The following is a 27,849-nucleotide window of genomic DNA, read 5'->3' on the forward strand; positions in this document are numbered from 1 at the left end:
CTCCATGCTGCAGCTAAGGCTCCTCTTTCTTGCACCATTTATTATAACATAAAAGGTAGTCAAGGACTCGTGCAGCAGTCCTTTTCAGGTGATATTATATCCTTCTGAATTACCCATGTCAAAACTTCAGAGAGACTGGCTCCCAGCTTTCTGCCATAAGCTCACCTGCAAATTCTCAGAGGCCCATAGTGTCCTCTAAATCCCTAAAAAGAGAGAGAGAGACTGGAGTGTCCTTCTCTTCCTGGGCCTCTCCAAGGTCTGCCAGTAGGCCTCTTTCACTGGTACCTTCGAGGGCTCACGTCCAAGATTCCTCAGGATAGGGAGCTTTCTTAGTATCATTTCAGACTGAGTTTCTGTGAGGAGAGCTACACCAGATCTTTCCAATTTTTAATTTATTCGTACTACATGACAGAATTCAGAATGTAAGAATGGACATATTGGGTCAGGCCAAAGGTCCATCTATTCCAGTATTTAGTCTTTGACAGTGGTCAATGCCAGTTGCCCCAGAGGGGAAGAACAGAACAGGTAATCATCAATTGATCCACTTCTGTCACCCATTCCCAGCTTCTGACAAGAGAGGCTAGGGATGCCATCCCTTACCATGCTGGCTAATAGCCACCAATGGACCTGTTTTTCTAAAGCTCTTTTTTTTTTTAAACTTTGTTATAGTCTTGCCTTCATAATATCCTATGGCAAAGAGTTCCACAGGCTGACTGTTCACTGCGTGAAGAGGTACTTTCTTTTATTTGTTTTAAACCTGTACCAATTAATTTAATTGGGTGATCTCTAGTTCTTGTGTTATGGGAAGGAGTAAATAACTCTTCTTTATTCACTTTCTCCACACTAATCACGATTTTATAAACCTCTTTCATATCCCCGCCCCTACTTAGTCATCTCTTTTTCAAGCTGAAAAGTCACAGTATTATTAATTTCTCCACATGTGCCAGCCATTTTATACCCATAATCTTTTTGTTGCCCTTTTCTGAACCTTTTCCTATGCAGAGATATCTTTTTTGAGATGAGATGACCACGTCTGCATATAGGATCATGCACTTATATACATCAGGGTTCTCAAACTCCCAGACTGTGGGCTATTTGCAGCCCAAGCACTTCCCCAATCTGGCCCATGAATATTTTGAAAAAGTTACCTAATCAGGCCCGCATGGCTACTGGCATAGGAAGTGTGGGGACAGGTAGGTAGTACACAGGGTTTCACTCTCACACATGACTTCCAGTAGAACCCAGGTGCCGAGTGCTCACATAGTCCTGACCATAGAGGACAGCTGAGCTGGTGGCCTCTGCCATAGTTTAAACCATGCTGGTCAGGGAGCCACCCAAGCTGATGCGCTTCTGCAGCCAGTGGGGTGGGGCCAGTACATGAAAGTTAGTGGGACAGTGGGAAGACAAGCTAGTATGAGCATATAAAGGTGTCAGGCTGAGTACTCAGTTTCATGTCTTGCGTAAAATCGTGGTCTCTGTCTGGGCTCCTGGACACAGAGAGACACACACTATCAACTTGTATGTACTGTATTGCCAACCCCACGCATTCAAAACTCATTAATCAGGCCCAAAAAGGCAATGGCTTCTTGAAATGATAGATAAAAATTACACTTGGGGATCTTTCTATTTGGCATTTGGTGTTTGATGTTTTTGGCTGAACTCAAGGCACGTTTTCTAGCTTTTCTCCACAAACCATGAGACCTAAATTCTTCTTTTTAAAAAAGGGTTGGGATTCTCTTCTAATACCATGTATGAACAAACTAGCACAATCTAACAAGTCAGAGAAATCACAGTTGATAGCAGTGCATGATAATAGCTGTGAAGTTCATAGAATCACAAAATACTAGAACTGGAAAAGAGTTTGAGAGGTCATCAGTTCCAGTCCCCCGCATTTACAGAAGAACCAAGCACCATTTCCTAAATATCTGCAGTGATGGTGAATCCACAACCTTCCTCGCCAATTTATTCTGGTGCTTAACCAGTCTGAAAGTCAGGAAGCTTTTCCTAATGTCCAACTAAAACCTCCCTTGTTGAAATTTAAGCCTATTGTATCTTGTTCTATCCTCAGAGATTAAAGAAAATAATTTTCCTCCCTTCCTCCTTGTAATAGCTCTCTACTACCTAAAAGGTTGTTATGTCCCCTCTCAGTTTGCTCTTTTCCAAACTAAACAAGCCTAATTCTTTCAATTGTCCCTCAAAAATCATGTTTTCTAGACCTTTATTTCTGTTGCACTTCTCAGGACCTTCCCCAAATCTTTCTTGAAATGTTGTGCCCAGAACTGGACACCATACTCCTGCTCAAAGATCTGCTTCATGAGATGCATGGGGCGGTGGTGTGTTCAGGAGGATTTAAAGGGGGTCGGGTCTTGGTAAAGGGAAGGGCCAGGGCTGACAAGATCTCCACCCTGACTGAATAGATCTTGTGAGCTCTGGCCCTCCGCTTTACTGAGACCCCCTCCCTTTAAATACTCCTCTGAAACACCCCCCAACCCCACTCATGCATCTGATGAAGCAGGTCATTGCCCACAAAAACTTATGCTTCAAAATATCTGTTAGTCTCTGAGGTGCCATAGGACTACTTATTTTTGAAGATATAGACTAACATGGCTACCTCTCTGATACAATACTCCTGTTGAGGTCTAATCAGCACAGACTAGAGTGTGAGAATTATTGAATTATTTCCCATGTCTTATGATACCCCTGCTAATGCATCCCAGAATGATGTTTCCCACCCTTTTTTTTTTTTTTTTTTTTTTTTTTTTTGCAACAGTGTCACACTGTTGACTCATATTTACCTTATGGTCCCCTAATGACCCCTAGATCTCTTTTTGCAGTACTCCTTCCCTAGACAGTAATTTTCTATGTGTAAAATTGACTGTTCTTTCTTAAGTGGAGTACTTTTAAATTTGTCCTTATTGAATGTCATCCTATTTATCTCAGACCCTTTCTCCAGTTTGTCCATATCATTTTGAATGAAAAACCAGTCCTCCAAAGCACTTGCAACCCTTCCCAGCTTGGTATCACTCAGAAACTTTATAAGCATATTCCCTAAACCAGTATCCAAATAACTGATGAAGATATTGAATAGAACCAACCCTAAAACTGATCCCTGAGTAAGCCCACTTGTTTTGTCCTTCCAGCATGACTGTGAACCATTGATAACTACTCTCTGAAAACAATTATCCAAACCGTTATACACCCACTTTATAGTAGTCTCAATTACGCTGTACCTTCCCAATTTATTGATAAGAAGGTCATGTGAGATAGTATCAAATGCTTTACTGAAATCTAGGCATGCCATGTCTACCACTTCTCCCCTCCATCCAGCAGACTTATTATCCTGTCAAAGAAAGCCGTCAGGTTGTTTTGGCATTATTTGTTGTTCACAAATCCATGGTGACTATTACTTACCAACTTGTTTTCCAGACCTTTGCGAATGGCTTCCCCAATTATTCGTTCCATTACCTTTCCTGGTGCAGAAATTAAGCTGACTGGTCTGTAGTTTCCTGGTTGTCCTTAGTTCTCTTTTTATAGATGGGCATTATATTTGCTCTTTTCAGTCTTCGGAAATCTCCCACTTCATCAATGACTTCTCAGAGATGATAGCTAAGGGCATGTATACCTCCTCAAATCAGCTCCTTGAGTATACCAAGAGGCATTTCATCACGCTCTGGTGACCTGAAGGCATGCAATTTTTAATTTGTTCTTTTCATATTTTAACTTCTGAACCTACATCCTTTTCTCCAGCATTCACACTCTCGGCATCCAATCACCTCAGCCTACTTGGTCAAAACCCAAAGAAAGATGTAATTAAGCACCTCTGCCATTTCCACACTTTTGTTAGTTTTTCCCTCTCCAATGAGCAATGAGCCTATCCTGTCCTTAGTCTTCCTCTTATTTATATTTGTAGTATGCTTCCTTGTTAACCTTTATGTCTCTAGCTAGTTTGAGCTCATTCTATGCCTTCACCTAATTTTGCCCTTACATACTTGTAGTATTTTTTTATATTCACCCTCTGCAATTTGACCCAGTTTCCACTTTTTCTAACACTTTTTTGAATTTTAGATAATTCAAGATCTTTTGGGTAAGCCAGAGTGGTCTCCTGCAATACTTCCTATCTTTTCTATGAACTAGGATAGTGTGCTCTTGCACTATTAATAATGTCCCTTTAAAAAAGTGTCAACTGTCTTCAATTGTTTTCCCTCTTAGTTTTGCTTCCTGTGGGACCTTACCTATCTGCTCCTTAAGTTTGATTATGTCTTTCTTCTTGAAAGCCACTGTCTTTATTTTGCTCTTCTCCCTTCTACTATTCTTTAGAATCACAAGCTCTTATAATCACTTTCACCCAAGTTGCCTTCTACTTTCAAATTGTCAACCAGTTCCTCCCTATTCATTAAAATCAGATCTAGAACAGCCTTCTTCGCAGTTGCCTTCTTCACAGTGTGAAGTTAAAAAAGCTGTCTGCAATGCACTGCAATAATTTCCCAGATCTGGCTTAATTCTAATAACATGACTGAGACTTTCCAAAAAAGCTCCAATTATCAGGTGGCTTGTGATGGCGTTTACAACACGGCCTTGTCGGTTTTTGGAAGAAGAGCTAGAAACACGAACAACTGGTTTGAAGCTAACTCCGATGAGACGATTCCAGTCATTGAAAGGAAGCGTGCTGCACTCCTGGAGTACAAACGCTCACCGAGTCGGAGTACCCAGAAAGCACCTAGAGCAGCCAGAAGAACAGTACAGCAGACAGCCAGGCACTGTGCCAACAACCACTGGCTCCAGCTATGCAGCAGCATCCAGACCTCTGCTGACTTTGATAATCTCAGAGGAATGCACGAGGGTATAAAGAAGGCATTAGGACCCACCCAGAACAAGATGGCACCTCTGAAATCCAAATCTGGTGAAGTCATCGCTGACAAAGCCAAACAGATGGAGCGCTGGGTTGAGCACTACTCCGAGCTGTACTCATGTGAGAACATTGTGGTTGATACAGCCCTCGATGCCGTCGAGCTCCTACCAGTAATGGACGAACTGGATCAGGAACCGACTGCGGATGAACTGAAGAGAGCCATCGACAGCATTGCAGCAGGAAAGGCCCCTGGCCAGGATGGTATACCACCAGAGGTAATCAAGTGTGCTGCGGACACACTCCTGGAACTCCTACATGAGCTACTGTGTCTGTGCTGGAAAGAGGGTGAGGTTCCACAGGATATGCACGAAGCTAACATTGTATAAGAACAAAGGAGACAGAAGCGACTGCAACAACTACCGTGGAATCTCCCTCCTAAGCGTCACTGGTAAACTGTTCGCTCGCGTCATCCTTGGCAGACTCCAGAAGATTGCTGAGAGGGTGTACCTCGAATCGCAGTGTGGATTGCGCGCAGAGAGGTCTACCGTTGACATGGTCTTCTCTCTAAAGCAGCTGCAGGAGAAATGCAGGGAGCAGAGGAAGCCACTCTACATAGCCTTCATCGACCTGACCAAGGCCTTTGACTTGGTCAGCAGGGATGGTCTGTTCAAACTGCTCCACAAGATAGGCTGTCCTCCACGGTTATTCAAGATAATTCAGTCGTTCCATGAAGACATGAGAGGAACCATCCAATATGATGGCACTTTATCGGATGCTTTCAAAATCAGGAGCAGCGTCAAACAAGGATGCGTGCTTGCTCTGACATTGTTCGGGATCTTCTTCGCACTCCTCCTGAAGCATGCCTTTGGATCTTCAACAGAGGGCATCTTGCTGCACACAAGATCTGATGGGAAACTCTTTAATCTTGCAAGGCTGAGAGCTAAACCTAAGGTGCGGGAAGTCCTCATCAGAGACATGCTGTTCGCAGACGATGTTGCTGTAGTGTCTCACTCAGAAGACCAGCTTCAAAAACTGCTGGATCAGTTCTCCAAAGCGTGCAAGGACTTTGGGCTTACCATCAGCCTAAAGAAGACAAATGTACTCGGTCAGGATGTTGCTGAACCCCCTTCAATCAGCATTGACAACTATACGTTAGAGGTCGTCCACGAGTTCATTTACCTCGGGTCCACCATCACTGACACCCTGTCGTTGGACACTGAGCTAAATAGGAGGATCGGAAAAGTGGCCACAACTCTGTCCAGACTCTGCAAGAGAGTGTGGAATAACAACAAGTTGTACACTCACACCAAAATGCAAGTCTACAGAGCCTGCATCCTCAGCACCCTCCTTTATGGCAGCGAGACTTGGACCCTGCATGCCCGCCAGGAAAAGAGGCTGAACGTCTTCCACTTGCGCTGCCTCAGGCACATCCTTGGAATATCATGGAAGGACAGAGTGACCAACACCGCCGTCCTCGAGCAAGCTGGAATCCCAACCATGCACACCCTCCTCAGGCAGCGGCGGCTCCGCTGGCTTGGCCACGTCCACAGGATGAATGATAGAAGAATTCCAAAAGACATCCTGTATGGTGAGTTAGCCTCTGGCAAAAGACCTCCCGGACGCCCCCAGTTGCGCTACAAAGATGTCTGCAAGAGAGACCTCAGAGAGGTAGACATCAAGCTGGACAACTGGGAAGAACTAGCAGATGACCGCGGCAGATGGAGGCAGGGGTTACACAAGGGCCTTCAGAAGGGTGAGATGAGGATCAGACAGGTAGCAGAGGAGAAGCGAGCGCACAGAAAGCACAATAAGGACTTGCCAGACACCCACTACATCTGCAAGAGATGCAGCAAGGACTGTCACTCTCGTGTGGGTCTTTATAGTCACACTAGATGCTGTAAATTAAGTCCTCAATTGAAACTACAGAGGGCGCGATCCATAGTCTATGCAGATTGAAGGATGCCTACTACTTGTGATGGCATCACTGACATATAGCCAGTTTCAAAAAATGAGTTATAAGTTTCACAGCTTATATCTATCGATGGGACAACTCTGCACACACCTCCCCTGAGCCACAGGGATATGCTGGCAGCAGTATGGAGCTAGCAGCAGAACGCCATGCCAATCCCGATGCACTGAAGTGAGGCGAGGCCCGTGGAAGGTTTTAAATTTCCTAGGGGTTGCAAGCAGGGCCCAAGGGCACATGGGGGAGGGGGCATGGGCCAGAAGGAGGGGCCAAGAGAGGTGCTGTGGAGAGTGTGTGGAAACATCTGCCTTCCTGTGAGCCCTGCCACAGGCAGGTGCCTGCTGGCCTGCTAGGAGGATCTGAGGACTGGCAATGGCACCAATGTCCACTATTACCACTCAAGAGAGAGATCTTGGGTGTCATTCTGGATAGTTCTCTGAAATCATCCACTCAATGTGCAGCAGCAGTCAAAAAAGCAAACAGAATGCTAGGAATCACTAAAAAAAAAAGCTCTCTAAAGATAGAAAATATCTTATTGGCTTTATATAAACCCGTGGTATGCCCACATAGAATCATAGAAGAATAGGACTGGAAGGGACCTCAAGAGGCCATCGAGTCCAGCCCCCTGCCCTCATGGCAGTACCACGCACTTTCTAGACCATCGCTGAAAGCCATCTATCTAACCTCCTCTTAAATATATCCAGTGATGGAGATTCTACCACCTCCCTTGGCAATTCGTTCCAGTGTTTGATCACCGTGACAGTTAGGAACTTTTTCCTAACGTCCAACCTGAACCTCCCCTGCTTCAATTTAAGTCCATTGCCTCTTGTTCTATCCTGAGAGGCCAAGAAGAACAAGTTCCCTCCCTCTGCCTTATGCCACCCTTTTAGATACCTGAAAACTGCTATCATGTCCCCCCTCAATCTTCTCTTTTGCAAACTAAACAAGCCCAATTCTTTCAGCCTTTCTTCATAGGTCATGTTCTCTAGACCTTTGATCATTCTTGTTGCTCTCCTCTGGACCCTCTCCAATTTCTCCACATCCTTCCTGAACTGCAGTGCCCAGAACTGGACACAATACTCCAGCTGAGGCCTAACCAGTGCAGAGTAGAGCGGGAGAATGACTTCTCGTGTCTTGTTCACAACACACCTCTTAATGCATCCTAGAATCATGTTTGCTTTTTGTGCAACAGCATCACACTGTTGACTCATATTTAGCTTGTGGTCCACTATAACCCCTAGATCCCTTTCTGCTGTACTCATTCCTAGGCAGTCCTTTCCCATTCTGTGTGTGTGACACTGATTGTTCCTTCCTAAGTGGAGCACTTTGCATTTGTCCTTATTAAACTTCATCCTGTTTACCTCAGCCCATTTCTCCAGTTTATCCAGATCCTTTTGAATTATGACCCTATCCTCCAAAGCAGTTGCAACCCCTCCCAGCTTGGTACCATCTGCATACTTAATAAGTGTACTTTCTATGTCAATATCTAAATCGTTGATGAAGATATTGAACAGAACCGGTCCTAAAACAGACCCCTGCGGAACCCCACTAGTTATACTTTTCCAGGAGGATTGAAAACCATTAATAACTACTCTCTGGGTACAGCAACGAAGGGTCCTGTGGCACCTTATAGACTAACAGAAAAGTTTAGAGCATGAGCTTTCATGAGTTAACTCACTTCTTCAGATGCTGGTCCTGGAAATCTGCAAGGCCAGGTATAAATAGGCCAGAGCAAGGCTGGGGATAACAAGGTTAGCTCAGTCAGGCAGACTGAGTTGTATTGTCATCAGTAGATCTGGAGGTGTGAACTCCAAGAGAGGGGAAGCTGCTTTTGTATTTAGCCAGCCATTCACAGTCTTTGTTTAATCCTGAGCTGAGGGTATTGAATTTGCAGATGAATTGTAGCTCAGCAATTTCTCTTTGGAGTCTGTTCTTGAAATTTCTTTGCTGCAGGGTAGCTACTTTTAAATCTGCTACTGTGTGTCCTGGGAGATTGAAGTGCTCTCCTATGGGTTTTTGTATATTGCCATTTCTGATGTCTGATTTGTGTGCATTTATTCTTTTATTCTCTGGGTACAGTTATCCAGCCAGTTGTTCACCCACTGTATAGTAGCCCCATCTAAGTTGTACTTGCGTAGTTTATTGATAAGTACATTATGTGAGACCGTGTCAAATGCTTTACTGAAGTCTAGGTATGCCACATCCACTGCTTCTCCCTTATCCACAAGGCTCGTTATTCTATCAAAGAAAGTTATTAGATTGGTTTGACATGATCTGTTTTTAACAAAACCATGCTGGCTGTTCCCTATCACCTTACCACCTTCCAAATGCTTGCAGATGATTTCTTTAATTACCTGCTCCATTATCTTTCCTGGCACAGAAAACATCTTGAATATTGTGTACAGATGTGGCTGTCTCATCTCACAAAAGATATAGTAGCATTGGAAAAGGGTCAGAAAAGGGCAACAAAATGATTAGGAGTTTGGAACAGGTGCCATATGAAGAAAAATTAAAAAGTCTGGGACTTGCCTTCACTGAAGCACGAGAATCTCAACCTCACACTGAACATCAAAAAGACCAAGGTGCTCCACCAACCATCACAGATGGGACACTCTCATGCACCTTTCATTGAAGTCAATGGAGAACTGCAAAGCATCTCCCATATCTTGGAACTTATCTTTCTGCTAAAGTCGACATTGATGTGGAAATCCAGCATTGTCTGAACCATGTTTTGCCCACCTGAGACAAAGGTTCTTTGAGAACAGGGACATCTATCCCAAGACAAAGCTCCTTGTATACAATGCAGTGGCTGTTCCAATGCTACCTTATGCATGTGAAACCTGGACAACATACAAGTGTCGTTTGAAGGCAATTGAACAATATTATCAATGCTGCCTCAGGAGAATCCTAAATATCTCTTGGGAGGATAGGCGCATGAACACTAGCTTCCTGAAGAGCTAAATGTGACCAGCAATGAAGCCATTATCAATCATCAATAACTTTGTTGGACTGGTCAGATGGTCCAGATGTCTGATGGGCGCCTCCCTAAACAGATTCTGTTCTCCAGATTGGAGGAAGGACAGAGAAGCATTGAGGGCCAGCGATATAAGGACATGCTGAAGGCACGCAGGAAAAAGTGAAGCATCAGTGTTGACACTCAGAAGAACTTTGTCCAAGATCATTACCAGTGGAGAACAGTAATACGTGAGAGGGTTGTGCAATGAGAGGTCCTGTCGCAATGCAGATGAGGCAAGGCACAGAAGAAAAAAAAAAGAACGTCAAAAACTGCCTCACTCCCCTCTAACAGCGACCAACACCTTCCGCTTCTGTGATAAGAGTGGCAGCTCCACAACTGGGCTGATCAGCCATCAATGGACTCACAGATAGGAGGGTGACATGACGATGTCCTATTCATTATCCAGTGACCGCCAAGAATACGAAGACAGATTAAAAAGACTGGGACTTTTCAGCTTAGAAAAGAGGAGACTAAGGGGGGATGTGACAGAAGTCTATATAAACATGACTGGTGTGGAAAAACTGAGTAAGAAAAAGTTATTATTTGTTCCCATAACATAAGAACTAGGGATCACCAAACAAAATTAATGGGCAGAAGGTTTTAAATTAACAAAAGGAAGCTTTTCTTCACACAGTGCATAGTAGGCCTGTGGAACTCCTTGCCAGAGGATGTTGTGAAGTCCAGGACTTTAATAGGGTTCAAAAGAGAACTAGCTAAATTAATGGAGTTTAGAACCATCAATGGCTATTACCCAGGAATGGTAGGAATGGTGTCCCTAGCTTGGAGAAGGATGACAGGAGAGGGATCACTTTGATGCTTACCCTGTTTTGTTCACTCCCTCTGGGGCATCTGGCATTGGCCTCTGTTGGAAGACCAGATACTGGGCTAGATGGACCTTTGGTCTGACCCAGCATGGCCATTCTTATGGTCTCATTCTCTTTTGGAAATAGGGGTTAATGATTCTTCCTCAGAACAAAGATGAAGGAGGTGACCAGTCCTTACCCACAAGCCCCCACCACCTTAGTTATTCTTTAACTCATAATAAAAAACAGTTACTCACCTATGTCCTGGCACCGTCACACAAGTCTGAGGTGGTTGGAATAACAGAGACTTGGTGGGACGATTTGCATAACTGGAGCACGGTCATGGACAGTTATAAATTGTTCAGGAAGGACAGAGAGGGGAGAAAAGGAGGAGGAGTTGCACTCTATGTGAGGGAGTGGTATGATGGCTCAGACCTCCAGTATGAGGAAGGAGAAAATCCAGTTGAGTGTTTTTGGGTTAAGCTTAGAGGTAAAAGTAACAGAGGTGATGTTGTAGTTGGTGTCTGTTATAGGCCACCAGATCAGAGAGAGGAGATAGATGGAGGCTTTCTTCAGGCAGCTTAGTGAAGCTTCCAAATCACACGCCCTGGTTCTCATGGGAGACTTTAATCATCCAGACATTTGTTGGGAGACCAATACAGCAGCACACAGACAATCCAGGAAGTTTTTGGAGAATGTTGGGGATAACTTCTTGGTACAAGTGCTGAAGGAACCCACCAGGGGCCAAGCGCAACTTGACCCGTTGCTCACAAACAGGGAAGAACTAGTAGAAGAAATAGAAGTGGGGGGAACCTGGGCTGCAGCGACCATGAGATCATAGATTTCAGCATCCAGACGAAAGGAAGAAGGGTGAGCAGTAACATACAGACCCTTGACTTCAGAAGAGCAGACTTTGACTCCCTAAGAGACTGGATGAGCAGGATCCCTTGGGAAATGAAGATGAAGGGGGAACGAGTTGAAGAGAACTGGCAGTATTTTAAAGAAGTCTTACTGAAGGCACAGGAACAAACAATCCCGCTGCATAGTAAGAAACGCAAACATGGTAGGCAACCAGCTTGGCTTAACAGGAAAATCCTTAGTCAGCTTAAATTCAAAAAGGATGTATACAAGAAATGGAAACAAGGACAGTTGACTAAGGAGAAGTATAAACATACAGCTGGAGAATACCGGGCAGTAATCAGGAAAGCAAAAGCACAATTGGAACTGCAGCTGGCAAGGGATGTGAAGAGTAACAAGAAGGGTTTCTACAGGCATGCGAACAATAAACAGGTTATCAGAGAAGGTGTGGGGCCATTACTGGATGAGGGAGGTAACCTAGTGACAGATGATACAGGAAAAGCTGAAGTACTCAATGCTTTTTTTGCCTCGGTCTTCACAGACAAAGTCAACGTTCCAACGATGGTCCTAGATGATGCAGTATGGGAAGGTGGAGGGCAGCCATCTGTGGGGAAGGAACAAGTTCTGAGCTATCTAGAAAAACTAGATGTGCACAAGTCCATGGGCCTGGATTTAATGAACCCCAGGGTACTGAGGGAATTGGCAGAGGTCATTGTTGAAACTTTGGCCATTATCCTTGAAGACTCTTGGAAATCGGGGGAGATACCAGATGACTGGAAGAAGGCAAACGTAGTGCCCATCTTAAAAAAAGGAAAGGAGGACAATCCAGGGAACTATAGACCCTTCAGCCTTACCTCAATCCCTGGGAAAATAATGGAGGGAATCCTCAAGGAATCCGTTTTGGAGCACTTGGAAGAGGGGAAAGTGATCAAAAGTAGCCAACATGGATTCACCAGGGGCAAGTCCTGACTCACCAATCTGATCAGCTTCTATGATGACGTAACAAGCTCTGTGGACATGAGGAAGTCAGTGGATGTGATATACCTTGACTTCAGAAAGGCTTTTGATACGGTCTCCCACAACATTCTTGTCCATAAGTTAAGGAAATATGGCTTGGATCCTTGGACTATAAGATGGATAGAAAGCTGGCTTGACAGTCGGGCCCAACGGGTAGTGGTCAATGGCTCAATATCTGGGTGGCGGTCTCTTTCAAGCGGAGTGCCGCTAGGCTTGGTTCTGGGGCCGATGTTATTCAATATCTTTATTAATGACCTGGATGAGGGACTGGGTTGCACCCTCAGCAAGTTTGCAGATGACACAAAACTAGGGGAGAGGTAGATACGTTGGAGGGTAGAGAGAGAATCCAGAGGGACCCGGATAAATTGGAGGACTGGGACAAAAGAAATCTCATGTGGTTCAATAAGGAGAAGTGTAGAGTCCTGCACCTGGGGCGGAAGAATCCCAAACATTGTTACAGGCTGGGGACCGACTGGCTCAGCAGCAGTACGATGGAAAGGGACCTAGGGGTTATGGTGGATGAAAGGCTGCATATGAGTAAACAGTGTGCCCTTGTAGCCAAGAAAGCTAACGGCATACTGGGGTGCATTAGGAGGAGCATTTCGAGCTGATCTAGAGAAAGACAGGTTACTCACCGTAGTAACGGTGGTTCTTCGAGATGTGTCCCCGTGGGTGCTCCACAATAAGTGTTGGGCTCGCCCGGCGCCGCAGATCGGATCTTCCAAGCAGTTTTTGCCAGACCGCGCATGCGCCGGCGCGCGCCGCTTCCTTGCGCACTCCTGGCCACGTGCACGATCCGGTCCCCGCCAGTTCCTTGACCAACCGCCTCGGATGCTCCTGCAAAACACTAAACAGAGATCCGAAGCGGGGAGGATGGGCGGGTAGTGGAGCACCCATGGGGACACATCTCGAAGAACCACCGTTACTACGGTGAGTAACCTGTCTTTCTTCTTCGAGTGTCCCCATGGGTGCTCCACAATAGGTGACTACCCAGCAGTAACCCAAGATAGGAGGTGGGTAATCGGATTATGTGCAGCTTGTCCCCAAGAGGACCGCTGTCGAGAGATGGGTATCCTCTTGGAATACCCTGTGAAGGGCGTAATGTTTGGCGAAGGTGTCATAGGATGACCAGGTCGCCGCTCTGCAAATGTCTTTTAGCGCAACGCCCTTGAAGAAGGCTGTTGATGCTGCCACCGCCCTAGTGGAATGAGCCCTGGGAGTGGCCAGTAAAGGAGTCTTTTTGAGTTCGTAGCACATTTTTATGCAGGATATGATGTGCTTCGAGATTCTCTGCGAAGAGAGACCTTCTACTTTTGATTTGGGAGCGAGAGAGACTAGGAGTCTATCCGTTTTCCGGAAGGACTTGGTCCTGTCTACATAGAAGGCTAGCGCCCTCGTCACATCCAGGAGGTGTAGGCGCGCCTCTTTGTTAGAGTTATGAGGCTTTGGATAAAACGAGGGTAAAACAATAGGTTCGTTAATGTGAAACTCAGAAGAAACCTTGGGAACAAAAGCTGGATGCAGCCGTATGGTTACCGCCTCCTTGGAAAAAACAGTGCAGGGTGGCGTTGCCATCACTGCCGCAAGCTTGCTCACCCTGCGAGCTGATGTAATTGCGAGAAGAAAGGTCGTCTTTATCGTAAGGAGGCGGAGGGAAACCGTGGCCAAGGGCTCGAACGGTGGTCCTGTTAGCACGTTAAGCACCAGGTCCAAGTTCCACGAAGGTGGAAGCGGTTTCCGAGGGGGGTATAGGTTTACCAACCCTTTGAGGAACCTGGTAACCATGGGATGGGCGAACACCGTGTGCCCTTCCTCCTCGTGTCTGAACGCTGAAATGGCGGCAAGGTGGACCTTTAACGAGGATAGTGAGAGTCCTCCTCTCTTGAGGTCCAGTAAATACTCTAATATTACAGGTATAGGCACTGAAAGGGGGGCCAGCTGTTTGGTAGAACACCAAGCCGTGAAGCGAGTCCATTTCTGCTTGTAGGTCTTCCTGGTGGAAGTCCTCCTGCTACTTTCTAGGACTCGCTGCACTTCCTCCGTGCATGTGCTCTCTAGGGAGCTGAGCCATGGATTAACCACGCTTGTAGTCGCAGGCCTTGGGGGTGCAGATGCACTATGGACCCCTGGGCTTGCGTGAGCAGATGCAGCGCAACCGGAAGAGGCATCGGTGGATGGTCCGACATGCGCAGGAGTAGGGGGAACCATTGCTTTCGATCCCATGTTGGGACTATCAGGATCATTCGGGCTCCTTCCCTCCTGGCTTTCTGCAAGACTTTGTGAATCAGCACTGTGGGAGGAAAAGTGTAAAGCAGGGGGCCCCTCCAGGAGATCGCAAACGCGTACCCCAGGGACCCCCGTCCCAGTCCTGCCCTGGAGCAGAATCGTGGGCACTTCTTGTTGAGTTGAGTGGCAAACAGGTCTATCTGGGGAAAACCCCATGCGTGGAAAATCGGTCGTAGCAGATCGGGATGGATCTGCCACTCGTGCGTGAGTGCAAAACGCCTGCTCAGCTGGTCTGCCTTCACATTGTGAGCGCCTGGTAAGTACGAGGCTTTCAAGATTATATTGTTGGCAATGCACCAGTTCCATAACTGGACTGCTTCCGCACATAAGGCACGGGACCGAGCTCCTCCTTGCCGGTTTATATAAAACAAGGTGGAGGTATTGTCTGTACTGATCCCGACAACTTTGCCTTGTATATGGTCTTGAAAGTGTCTGCAGGCGTTGAACACTGCTCTGAGCTCCAGTATATTTATGTGCAGTGACTGCTCCGTGGAGGACCACAGCCCTTGAATCACCTCTTCGCCCATGTGTGCTCCCCACCCTATGACGGAGGCATCTGTAGTAAGAAAAACCGATATTTGTGGTTGGTGGAAGGGTACCCCTGTTAGCAAGTTCTTGGGGTTTACCCACCATTGCAGGGATTTGCGCACCTCTGCTATGGGCGACACCACCCTGTGAACGGTGTGTGCTGCCAGTTTGTATATGCTCGCCAGCCAGTGCTGCATGCTGCGCATGTGTAACCTGGCGTTCTGTACTATGAACGTCGCCGCTGCCATGTGGCCCAGCAGCTGTAAGCACGTCAGGACCGGCATCGTAGGGCTGAAGGTGATGACCTGCACGAGGGAGCCGATGGCCCGAAAGCGAGTCTCTGGTAGATATACTCTCACTGTAATAGAATTTATGCGTGCCCCTATGAACTCTATGTCCTGTTTGGGGTCTATCTTTGATTTTGCCAGATTGATAACCAGGCCGAGCGAAGAGAACGTGCCTGCTGTGACGCGTATCATGCGTAGTACCTCTTCCTTCGAGGCCCCTTTGAGTAGGCAGTTGTCCAGATACGGGAATATAAATACCCCCTGTCTGTGCAGGTAGGCTGACACCACTGCCAAGGTCTTGGTGAAGACTCTGGGGGCCGAGGAGAGGCCAAACGGTAGGACCTTGTATTGAAAATGTTCTTTGCCTACCATGAACCGGAGGAATCGCCGGTGAGCCGGATGGATAGTTATGTGAAAATACGCGGCTTGTAAATCGAGGGCTGCGAACCAATCTCCATCGTCCAGTGCCGTAAGGATGGAGGCGATTGTGATCATCCGAAAGCGTTGCTTGCGCAGGTACCGGTTGAGGCCTCGAAGATCTAAGATGGGCCTCCAGCCTCCTGTCTTTTTCTGCATGAGGAAGTACCTCGAGGAGAACCCTTTCCCTTGCAGTTGCTCCGGCACTCTTTCCACTGCCCCTATGAGCATGAGATGGTCTACCTCCTGCTTGAGCCTCGCTACGTGGGAGGCCTCCTGGAGGTGGGGTCTGGGTGGAGGTCGTGGCGGTGGGAGCGACTGGAAGGGGATGGCGTACCCCGTGGCTATGATCTCCAGCACCCATTTGTCTGTGGTGATCCTTTGCCACTGGTCGTAGAATGGTCGGAGGCGATGGTGGAATAACAGCTTCGGATGACCTTGTGCGATGGTAGTGATGGTGCAGCCCTGGATCTGTGTGTCAAACTTGTGGCCTTTGGCCCTGCCCCGAGGACGCACGGCTCTGTTGTGAACTTTGCCTGGGAGTTCTGTATTGCTGGTGCTGTTGATGTCGCCCTTGCTCGTAACCCCTGTGGTACTGGGGACGCTGTGGCTGGTACTGGTACCGTCTTTGTTGAGGGCAGTACTTTTTCTTTCTGTATGGAGGGGTGTAAATCCCCAGGGTCCTAAGTGTGGCTCTTGAATCTTTGCTGGAATGAAGGACCGAGGCAGTTGATTCAGCAAACAGCTTCTGCGAGTCGAAGGGAAGATCGACTATCTTTGCCTGCAGATCCCTCGGTATACCCGAAGTCTGGAGCCAGGACTCCCTTCGCATCACCACTGCCGTAGCTGTGGAACGTGCTGCTGTGTCCGCAACATCCAGGGTGATCTGAACTCCCGTCCTCGAGGCCGCGTAGCCTTCTTGCACGGATGGCCTTGAGCACCGGTTTCTTGTCCTCTGGAAGCGAGTCCATGAGGGAGGTTAACCTAGTGTAGTTGTCGAAATTATGGTTCGCTAAATGCGCTGCGTAATTTGCCATTCGCAACAGTAGAGTGGAGGAGGAGTAGACCTTTCTGCCGAACAGCTCTAGCTTCTTGGCATCTTTGTCTGTTCCCCCGTCTTGAATTGAGATGTCTTTGATCTTTGTTGCGATGACTCCACCACCAAGGAACTTGGTTGTGGGTGGCTGAACAGGAACTCCATGCCCTTCGCCGTCACGAAGTATTTCTTGTCCGCTCTCTTGTGGACAGGCGGAATAGTCGCAGGCGTCTGCCATATCGTAGTGGCGGACTCCAAGATTGCTTCATCAAGCGGTATTGCTACTTTGGAGGAGGCCGGAGGTCTGAGCTTTTTGAGGAGCTTATGGTGTTTCTCTTGCACCTCTGCTGTCTGGATGCCTTGCGTGAAGGCCACCATCTTAAACAGCTCTTGAAACTGTTTGAGATCGTCCGGAGGATGGACGTCCCCCGGGGCCGTAGCCTCGTCCGGGGAGGAGAGCGAGGAATCACTGGGGTACGCCTCTCTGGACCCTTCCGGTTCCTGTTGGTGATGGTACACCCTCTCGCTAGAGGCTTGCGAGGGAAAATCTCGGGGTTCCATAACCAGTCCCCCCTGAGATACTTGAGTCTCTGTCCCCGTTCGCGACTGCCCTTGGGGATACGAGATCGTCTGTGGGGATCTTTCCCTGGTAGATTGCCGGCGGTGTCTATGCCCCGCGTGATAGGGGCGACCATGGCAGTATAGGCACTGTTCTTGGGAAGGTGACCTAGACCACTCCCTTGGTGCATACCCTCTGCGTCTGGGGGAGCGAGATCGTCGAGAGATCTGGGACACTGGAGAGAGCGATTTTGGATAGTATTCCAGCGGCTCAAACCCCAGGAAGGGTGAAGGTGGTCCCAGCCAGGGCGAGGCTGGTTGTAAAAATGGAGACGGGGGCTCCGGGTAGGCTAGGGGGGACCCCTGCCTTCTGGTTGGAGTCTGCAGCATAAGCGGAGGGCTGAAAGAAAGCAAATCCGCAGCCCTGTCTGGAGAGGGGTTGCGGTGCCTCGTTTTGTGTGCAGCCTTCCCCCTCCCTTGAGGAGGTAACTCCACCCCCTGGTGTGTAGGGGATCTTGGCCCCGTCCGCGCCGTGCTCGGCACGCTCGTGGGCGGTGCCGCACGGGCGGTGTCCTCCGGTGCCTGCGGGCTGCGTGCCTGCGCGCTCTGCACCACCGGTTCCCCAGGGGTCGGTGCCGCTGCTTGCGGTGCCGCCGGTACCGGCGCTTGTTTAGCCGCCGCCCTGCCTGCGGTGCGGGGCAGCTGTTTGATTATCGGAGGCTGACCCGCTTCCACGTGGCTCTCCGTGCCGCCGCCAATCAGCTGTTGCTGCAGCTGGGGGCTGCGCGCTCCTCCCGTCCCGCTCGCTGTTGCTGCCGGCAGGGATCGGGCTGGGGAGGCTTTCCTGCGTTTTTGCGCTGATGGGGTGAGGGAGGCGGCTTTCCTTTTATGGGCCCCGGAGGGTCCCTCCTGCTGCAGCCGCTCCGGCACGTCTGGCTGGAGGGCCTTGTCGAAGAGCAGCATTTTAAGCCGCATCTCCCTGTCCTTCCTTGCTCTGGCTGTTAGTTTTGCACAGAAGGAGCATTTCTGCGTGACATGGGACTCCCCCAGGCACCTTATGCAGAGACTGTGCCCATCAGACGCTGGCATTGCCTCTCGGCAGGACTCACATTTCTTAAATCCTGAAGAGGACATTGTTGGTGAGTCTTTCAGTTGTTAATGGGTACTTAGCACCTTCTCCGTGCTGTTTTTCCCCTTCTCCGATAACCTGCCTCGGCAGGAGGGCTGATGGCCCTAGGCTCCTGGCCTCCGGTGTTCCTCTTGTTACTGGGACTGGACTGAATGCCATCCCGCTTGTTGGTTTTTTTTTGTTTTTTTTTTGAAAAATAACAACTGGCTAACTTGCAGTAGCCTAAGAACTTGAAAAGTTTAAAGAAAAAACAGTTAAAACCATTGAATACGCTAACTTGGCCTTAGCCTAGTTTGGATTCCGTCTGCAGCCGACGGCGGTTAAGAGGAACTGGCGGGGACCGGATCGCGCACGTGGCCAGGAGCACGCAAGGGAACGGCGCGCGCCGGCGCATGCGCGGTCTGGCAGAAACTGCTTGGAAGATCCGATCTGCGGCGCCGGGCGAGCCCGACACCTATTGTGGAGCACCCACGGGGACACTCGAAGAAGAAGTAGTTATTCCTCTTTATTCGGCACTGGTGAGGCCACATCTGGAATATTGTGTTCAGTTTTGGGTCCTCCAGTAGAAAAAGGATGTGGATTTGCTGGAGCAGGTTCAGAGAAGGGCAACAAAAATGATTAAGGGGCTGGAGCACAAGACCTATGAAGATAGACTGAGGGATTTGGGCTTGTTTAGTTTTCAGAAGAGAAGACAGAGGTGATTTAATAGCAGCCTCAACTTCTTGAAGGGGAGCTCTAAAGAGGAGGGTGAGAAATTGTTCTCAGTGGTGTCAGATGGCAGAACAAGGAGTAATGGTCAGAAGTTGAAGAGGGAAAGTTGTAGGTTAGATATTAGGAAAAACTACTTCACCAGGCGGTTGGTGAAGCATTGTAATGCGTTGCCTAGAGAGGTGGTGGATTCTCCATCCCTTGAGGTTTTTAAGTCCCGGCTGGACAAGGTCCTGGCTGGGATGACTTAGTAGGGGTTGATCCTGCTTGAAGCAGGGGGCTGGACTAGATGACCTCCTGAGGAGGGCTTTAAACTAGGTTTGCCGGGGACAGGGGAGCAAAGCCCGCAGGTAAGAGGAGAACATGGAAACCTGGGAGATGGGTTGGAAGTAGGAGGGAGCATGGGCAACAATGTCAGAGTAAAAAGAGGGCCAGGAAAAAACTGGGGGGAAGTTCAAATCAATATCTAAGATGGCTATATACCAATGCAAGAAGTATGGGTAATAAGCAGGAAGAACTGGAAGTGCTAATAAATAAATACAACTATGATATCATTGGCATCACAGAAACTTGGTGGGATAATACACATGATTGGAATGTTGGTATTGAAGGCTACAGCCTGGTTAGGAAAGATAGACAGGGAAAAAAGGGGGGAGGTGTTGCCTTATATATAAAAAATGTACACACTTGGACTGAGGTGGAAATGGACATAGGAGATGGACGTGTTGAGAGTCTGTGGGTTAGTTTAAGAGGGGTAAAAAACAAGGGTGATGTCCTGTTAGGAGTCTACTACAAGCCACGTAACCAGGTGGAAGAGGTGGATAATGTTTTTTTTAAACAACTAACAAAATCATCCAGAGTCCAGCATTTGGTGGTGATGGGGGACTTTAACTATCCAGATATATGCTGGGACACTAATACAGCGGGGCACAGACTATCCAATAAGTTCTTAGACTGCATTGGAGACAATTTTTTATTCCAAAAAGTTGAAAAAGCCACCAGGGGAGAAACTGTTTTGGATTTGATTTTAACAAATAAGGAGGACTTGGTCGAGAATTTGAATGTGGGAGGCTGCTTGGGTGAAAGTGATCATGAAATCATAGAATTCACAATTCTAAGGACTGGTAGGAGGGAAAACAGCAAAATAGAGATGATGGATTTCAGGAAGGCAGATTTTGGTAAACTCAGAGAGCTGGTAGGTAAGATCCCATGGGAGGAAAAACCGAGGGGAAAAACAACTGAGGAGAGTTGGCAGTTTTTCAAAGAAACATTATTAAGGGCCCCAAAACAAGGTATTCCCCTAGGTAGGAAAGATAGTAAATATGGGCAAAGACTGCTTGGCTTAACAAGGAGATCCTGCATGATCTCAAACTAAAAAAGGAATCCTATAAAAAATGGAAACTAGGACAAATTACAAAGAATGAACATAGGCAAACAACACAGGAATGCAGGAGTAAAATTAGAAAGGCTAAAGCACAAAATGAGCTCCAACTAGCTACAGGCATAAAGGGTAACAAGAAGGCCTTTTACAAATATATTAGAAACAAGAGGAAGACCAAGGACAGGGTAGGGCCATTGCTCAGTGAGGAGGGAGAAACAGTAACGGGGAACTTGGAAATGGCAGAGATGCTTAATGACTTCTTTGTTTTGGTCTTCACAGAGAAGTATGAAGGAATGCCTGACATAGTGAATGCTGGTGAAAAAGGGATAGAGCTAGTTTTTGAAATAAAAAAAGAACAAGTTAAAAACCATTTGGAAAAATTAGATGTCTGCAAGTCACCAGGGCCTGATGAAATGCATCCTAGAATCCTCAAGGAGCTGATAGAAGAGGTAGCTGAGCCGTTAGCTCTCATTTTTGGAAAGTCATGGGAGACAGGAGAGATTCCAGAAGACTGGAAGAGGGCAAATATAGTGCCCATCTACAAAAAGGGGAATAAGAACAACCCAGGAAATTACAGGCCAGTCAGCTTAACTTCTGTGCCAGGAAAGGTAATGGAGCAGGTAGTTAAGGAAGTCATCTGCAAGCACTTGGAAGGTAGTAAAGTGATAGGGAACAGCCAACATGGTTTTGTAAAAAACAAATCACATCAAACCAACCTGATAGCTTTTTTTGACACGATAACAAGACTCGTAGATAAGGGAGAAGCAGTGGATGTGGTATACCTAGACTTTAGTAAAGCATTTGATACGGTCTCGCATAATATTCTTATTGACAAACTAGGCAAGTCCAACTTAAATGGGGCTGCAATAAGGTGGGTGCATAACTGGCTGACTAATCGTACCCAGAGAGTAGTAGTTAATGGTGCTCAATCCTGCTGGAAAAGCATAACAAGTGGGGTTCCGCAGGGGTCTGTTTTGGGACCAGTTCTGTTCAATATCTTCATTAATGATTTGGATATTGGCATAGAAAGTACACTTATTAAGTTTGCAGATGATACCAAGCTGGGAGGGGTTGCAACTACCTTGGAGGATAGGGTCATAATTCAGAATGATCTAGATAAATTGGAGAAATGGTCTGAAGTAAACAGGATGAAGTTTAATAAAGATAAATGTAAGGTGCCGCACTTAGGAAGGAAGAATCTGTTTCACACATACAGAATGGGAAAAGACTGTCTAGGAAGGAGTACAGCAGAAAGGGATCTAGGGGTTCTAGTAGATCACAAGTTAAATATGAGTCAACAGTGTGATGCTGTTGCAAAAAAAGCAAACATGATTCTGGGATGCATTAGCAGGTGTGTTGTGAACAAGACACGAGAAATCATTCTACCGCTCTACTCTGAGCTGGTTAGGCCTCAGCTGGAACATTGTGTCCAGTTCTGAGCACCCCAATTCAAGAAAGATGTGGAGAAATTAGAGAAGGTCCAGAGAAGAGCAACTAGAATGATAAAAGGTCTGGAGAACATGACTTATGAAGAAAGGCTGAAAGAATTGGGCTTGTTTAGCTTGGAAAAAAGAAGATTGAGGGGGGACATGATAGCGGTTTTCAGATATCTTAAAGGGTGTCATAAGGAGGAGGGAGAAAACTTGTTCTTCTTGGCCTCTGAGGAGAGAACAAGAGGCAATGGACTTAAGCTGCAGCAAGGGAAGTTTAGGTTGGACATTAGGAAAAAGTTCCTAACTGTCAAGGTGGTCAAGTACTGGAATAAGTTGCCAAGGGAGGTTGTGGAATCTCCCTCGCTGGAGATATTTAAGAACAGATTAGATAGATGTCTATTAGGGATGGTGTAGATAGTGGTCGGTCCTGCTGTCAGGGCAGGGGACTGGACTCGATGGCCTGTCAAGGCCCCTTCCGGTCCTAGTGTTCTATGATTCTATGATTCTGTGATTCTTGTAACAGTGGTTCTTCAACATGTGTTGTTCGCATCCATTCCAAATAGATGTGTGCACACCAAGTGCACAGATGTCAGAAACTTTTTCCCTTAGCAGCCCCATTCAGGTCGACTAGGAAGCACCCTGGAAATGGTGCTTTCATGGCATTCAGTATGACCCAGCTGACCCAACCCTCCACACCTTCACTTCCTTCTTGCTAGTTACTCTGACATGGAAAAGAAAGAGTGGGTACTGGAATGGACATGAACCACACACCTCAAAATACAGTTACGAGAAGATGGGTAACCATTTTTTCCCTCCAAATGCTTATTCATGTTGATTCTAATTAGATGATTCCAAGTTCTTCCCCGAGGTAGGGTTGGAGTGAAGGAATCACTGACTGGAGAGCTGCTCGGTCAACAGCTGCATCGTCTCTTGCCTGATGGGCGATGAATGATAAATGTGCACCGAAGACCTTGTTGGCACTTGACAGCTCTCATGTATCAACACCAGAGGAAGACAAACAGTTGAAGAGGCTTCTCTCTCATTCAGAAGAGAAATATCAGAGGGTCGCCAAATTATTCTGTATCTTCAAAAACAAGAAGCCCTGCGGCACCTTACAGACTAACAGATATTTTGGAGCATAAGCTTTTGTGGGCAAAGACCCACTTCGTCAAATGCATGAGAAGTGGGTTCTGTGCTGTAGACCCAGAGCAGTCACATAATATGGAGCAGCTCACCAACCGGGCAATACATGTGTCTCCAGCCAGCACATGTAACCCTGCCTAGGCTGAGGCAGAGAAAAGACCCCTTTTCAGTCACTCCCTGAGAGCCATGGCTTGTTACAACCAGCTCTGCCCCCATCCCCATCTACAGGAGCTCCTCAGCTAATGGGGCAGGGCTGGGGGAGATACCGAAGCCCTGCTCCCCGCACTGCCCACTCCACGCCACACTCACCTTGTTCACAGTGGGGACAGGTTGCGCTGGATGTCCAGTGGCAGTGATTCCATGCACTACATGTAGCACTCAAGCCCACTCCCTGCTGCCACCCATTCATGCTGGCCCAGCCCAGCCACCCTCTGCCTGCTGGGTACCCCTCAGCTGCACCCCTAGACCCTCTAACACTGATGGCTTTATGCTGCACACGGGGCAGGCTGGCTCCGGTTCTGCTCCTGCCGCTGCTCCCATGGGGCAGTCCAGTCCCTGGGCATTCCCACTGCCCAGGTTCTATGGCTGCTGCCAAGCCCAAACCACTTTGAGCCCCTGCCCAGTGGGATCTGCACATGTTTGAGGCCCTGCCCTAACAAGGCATGGCTGGTGGCGCTGTGAGAGGTTCCTAATCTCCTGCCTTCCCCTCCAGGCCACTCTTATTAATTTGGGGACTGGACACAGGTGTAGAGGCAGGGAAAACAACACTCCTTTTGGCCCTCCTCTTCGTCAGCACTCCTGCTGTCCCTGGGCCAACATGGGGCACTGGACTCCTGCCTTGTCATGTGCTAATGAAAATCAGCTCATGTGCCACTCTTGGTACATGAGCTGGAGGTTGCTGGCCCTTGCTCTACGGGGTCATGTCCTCCTGAGACCTCAGGCACTGGTGGTATCTATTGACTCTCACTTGTGCTCTGTCCTGGCTGACTAGTGGTCTTAGCAATGGTTGCTGTGACAAGTAAAAAACAAACAGTTACTCACCTTCTTGTAATGGTTGTTCTTCAAGATGTGTTGTTCACATCTATTCCAAATAGATATGTGCATACCAAGTGCACGAATGTCAGAAACTTATGTCAGGACACTAACATGAAGGGGAAAGGAGTCCAGGAGAGCTGGGTGTATGGGTGACCTGTGGTGGCAGCCTGCCAAGACTACCAACCTGGAAAATACTGGGAGGCACCTAGGACCTGGTAAAGGCCATTGTGTGGGAGGTGGCTACTGCAATTGCCAACAAAGCTGCCTAATAAGCCCCACATACAGGGGCTTGGGGCTGCTGTGCATAGAGTTGCCATGACCAGGGAAGAAGTCCTCTCCCCTGGCCACTGCAGCTCCCTGCTCAGATTGCCTGGGCTTCCAGGCCCAGTCCTGTGATCCCTGCATGCGCATCCCGCAGCAGCTCCATGGGGCTCTGGGGGCAGCCACAGCCAGAAGAGTTGGTACCTTTGGCAGGGACCCAGGGCGTGGCTGGGCTGCGAGATCGGCACCTTCCTGGAGGACGTGGGGCTGCAGCAGCTCACGGCCAGGTGTGGAGAGGGTGGGGGAGGGGGGAGCTGGGGGCAATGAGAGCTGATAGGGGACAGTGTGGTGAGGTGGGGGGACATGGGAGTGGATGCGGGACAAGGGGGGGAATGGGGGGATCTGGGGGTGATGGTAGCTGATGAGAGGCAGAGGGGTGGGGAGGAGGGTCCTGGGGAGGGGAGGAGGTCATCAGGCCACAGGGAGCTTTGGGGACACGTGGTGCCAGCGAGATGCAAGAGGTAGTGGGATTGTTACCCACATTCTCCATGCCCCACTGCCTTGTGGGTTATCCTGGGAAGGAGCGAGGCTAAGGGAGTAAACCCTGACAGAAAATCCAGAGGGGAGTCCTAAGGTGGTTCTGTGCCAACTTCTGACATTGACCCAGCAACTCCTGCAGCTGAGCTGGTACCAGACATGGAGGTTAACCTCTCCTTTGGACTATATCAGTAAAGCTGAGAGGGAAACACTGGCCTCTGGGCAGCCCAGGGTCCCAAAAAATTGCCCAGGCTCACTTCTGGAGAGGTACTCCAGCATCGCTTAACAGCATTGAACTAACATGGGAGGTAACAGATACCGGTTATAAGCTCTTGCTCGATTGGCGTAGAGACCGAGTGCCAGGGGTTGCCTTCGATGGTGGGAGAGATTGTCGCATCTCACTGGACAGTCACCGCCTGCCTCAAGCTGGGCAGTACCCTACTGGCTGGGGGCTGTCCCGCCACAGTTCACCTGCCTCACTGGGTGCGTGTGGCTTAAGGTTCCCAAACCTGACAAGTGACTGAAATTTGAGCACCAGGCAAACCAATAAGAAAATCAACAAGAAAAAGAAACCATCAAAGTTTTAAGCTTGCTTGCTGGAATGTGCAGACCATGCTGATCGGTCTGACTGAAGATCTTCAGGACATCAGCGACACCCGAAAGACTGCTGTCATCAATGAGGAACTGAAGAGGCTCCAAGTTGACATTGCTGCTCTGCAAGAGACGTGACTCACAGATCTGGGATCTCTAAAGGAAAAGGACTACACCTTTTTCTGGCAGGGTAAAGCCCAAGAAGAGCACAGGGAGCGTGGTGTTGGCTTTTCCATGAGAAACACCCTTCTACAAATGGTAGAATTAGTCATGGGAGGATCAGAGAGACTCCTTCAGGTCATACTTCAAACTTGCGCTGGTCCTGTCCATCTGATCAGCGCTTACGCACCAACGCTGTACGCCACACCAGAAGTAAAAGACAAGTTCTATGACATGCTGAGTGCTGCCATAGCACAAATACCTGCTCGCGAACAACTGTACATTTTGGGCGACTTCAATGCAAGAGTTGGAGCTGATCGTGACTCATGGCCTTCCTGCTTAGGCCACTTTAGTGTGGGAAAAATGAATGAAAATGGACAGCGTCTTCTCAAACTTTGCACGTACATGTACAATCTGTGCATCACAAACACATTTTTCCAAACCAAGCCACAGCACAGAGTGTCATGGAGACACCCACGCTCGAAACACTGGCATCAACTAGACTTGGTCATCGCTAGACGTGATAACCTCAAAAACATCCTTCTGACACGCAGCTATCATAGTGCCGACTGCGATACAGTTTCACACATACAGAATGGGGAGAGACTGTCTACGAATGACTACAGCAGAAAGGGATCTAGGGATTATAGTGGACCACAAGCTAAATATGAGTCAATGCTGTTGCAAAAAAAGCAAACATGATTCTGTGATGCATTAACAGGTGTGTTGTGAACAAGGCACAAGAATCAGAGGGGTAGCCGTGTTAGTCTGGATCTGTAGAGCAACGAAGGGTCCTGTGGCACCTTATAGACTAACAGAAAAGTTTTGAGCATGAGCTTTCGTGAGCACAGACTCAATTCATCAGATGCTGGTCTTGATGAAGTGAGTCTGTACTCAGGAAAGCTTCGTTGCTGTTACAGATCCAGACTAAAATAGCTACCCCTCCGAAGAATGATTAAAGGTCTAGAGAATGTGACCTGTGAAGAAAGGCTGAAAGAACTGGGCTTGTTTAGTTTGGAAAAGAGAAGATTGAGGGGAGACATGATAGTGGTTTTCAGGTATCTAAAAGGGTGTCATAAGGAGGAGAGAGAAAACTTGTTCTTCTTGGGCTCTCAGGATAGTTGCAACTACCTTGGATCTATCTATCTCAGGATAGAACAAGAGGCAATGGACTTCAACTGCAGCAAGGGAGGTTTAGGTTGGACATTAGGAAAAAGTTCCTAACTGTCATGGTGGTCAAACAGTGGAATAAATTGCCAAGGGAGGTTGTGGAATCTCCATCGCTGGAGATATTTAAGAACAGGTTAGATAGATGTCTAACAGGGATGGTTTAGACAGTACCTGATCCTGCCATTGGGGCAGGGGGCTGGACTCGATGGCCTCTCGAGGTCCCTTCCAGTCCTAGTGTTCTATGATTCTATGATTCAAGGCTTAAAGCCCTGAGCGTGTTGCACGCATGCTGAAAGTTTCTGGGTTAAGGTTAGGGGCGAGAGCAACAAGGGTGATGTCATGGTGGGGTCTGCTATACACGACCAGATCAAATGGACACGGTAGAAGAGGCTTTCTGGAAGCTTTTGCTAGTTGTCTGACAAACACAGGCCCTGGTCCTCATAGGGGATTTCAATCACCTGACATCAACTTGGAGACTAATACAGCAGTATACGGACAATACAGGAAGATTTACAAGAAGTAGGAACTTGGACAGATGATTAGCGAAGCGTATAAATATATCGCTTGAACCTACAGAGGTGTAATCAGGAAGGCCAAAGTGCAACTGCAGTTGCAGCTAACAAGGGATGTGAAAAGTAACAAGGAATGCTTCTACAAGCATGTTAGCAATAAAAGGCTGTT

General features: G+C 47.9%; 1 protein-coding gene across 8 annotated transcripts in view; it reads right to left on the bottom strand.

Moving 5' to 3' along the window:
• GOLGB1 (golgin B1) overlaps window positions 1-27,849 on the bottom strand; it is a 164,583-nt gene that overhangs the window by 67,146 nt on the left and 69,588 nt on the right. The window lies entirely within an intron of this gene.

Source organism: Carettochelys insculpta, chromosome 1, assembly GCF_033958435.1.
Source record: "Carettochelys insculpta isolate YL-2023 chromosome 1, ASM3395843v1, whole genome shotgun sequence".
NCBI classification, from domain to species: domain Eukaryota; kingdom Metazoa; phylum Chordata; order Testudines; family Carettochelyidae; genus Carettochelys; species Carettochelys insculpta.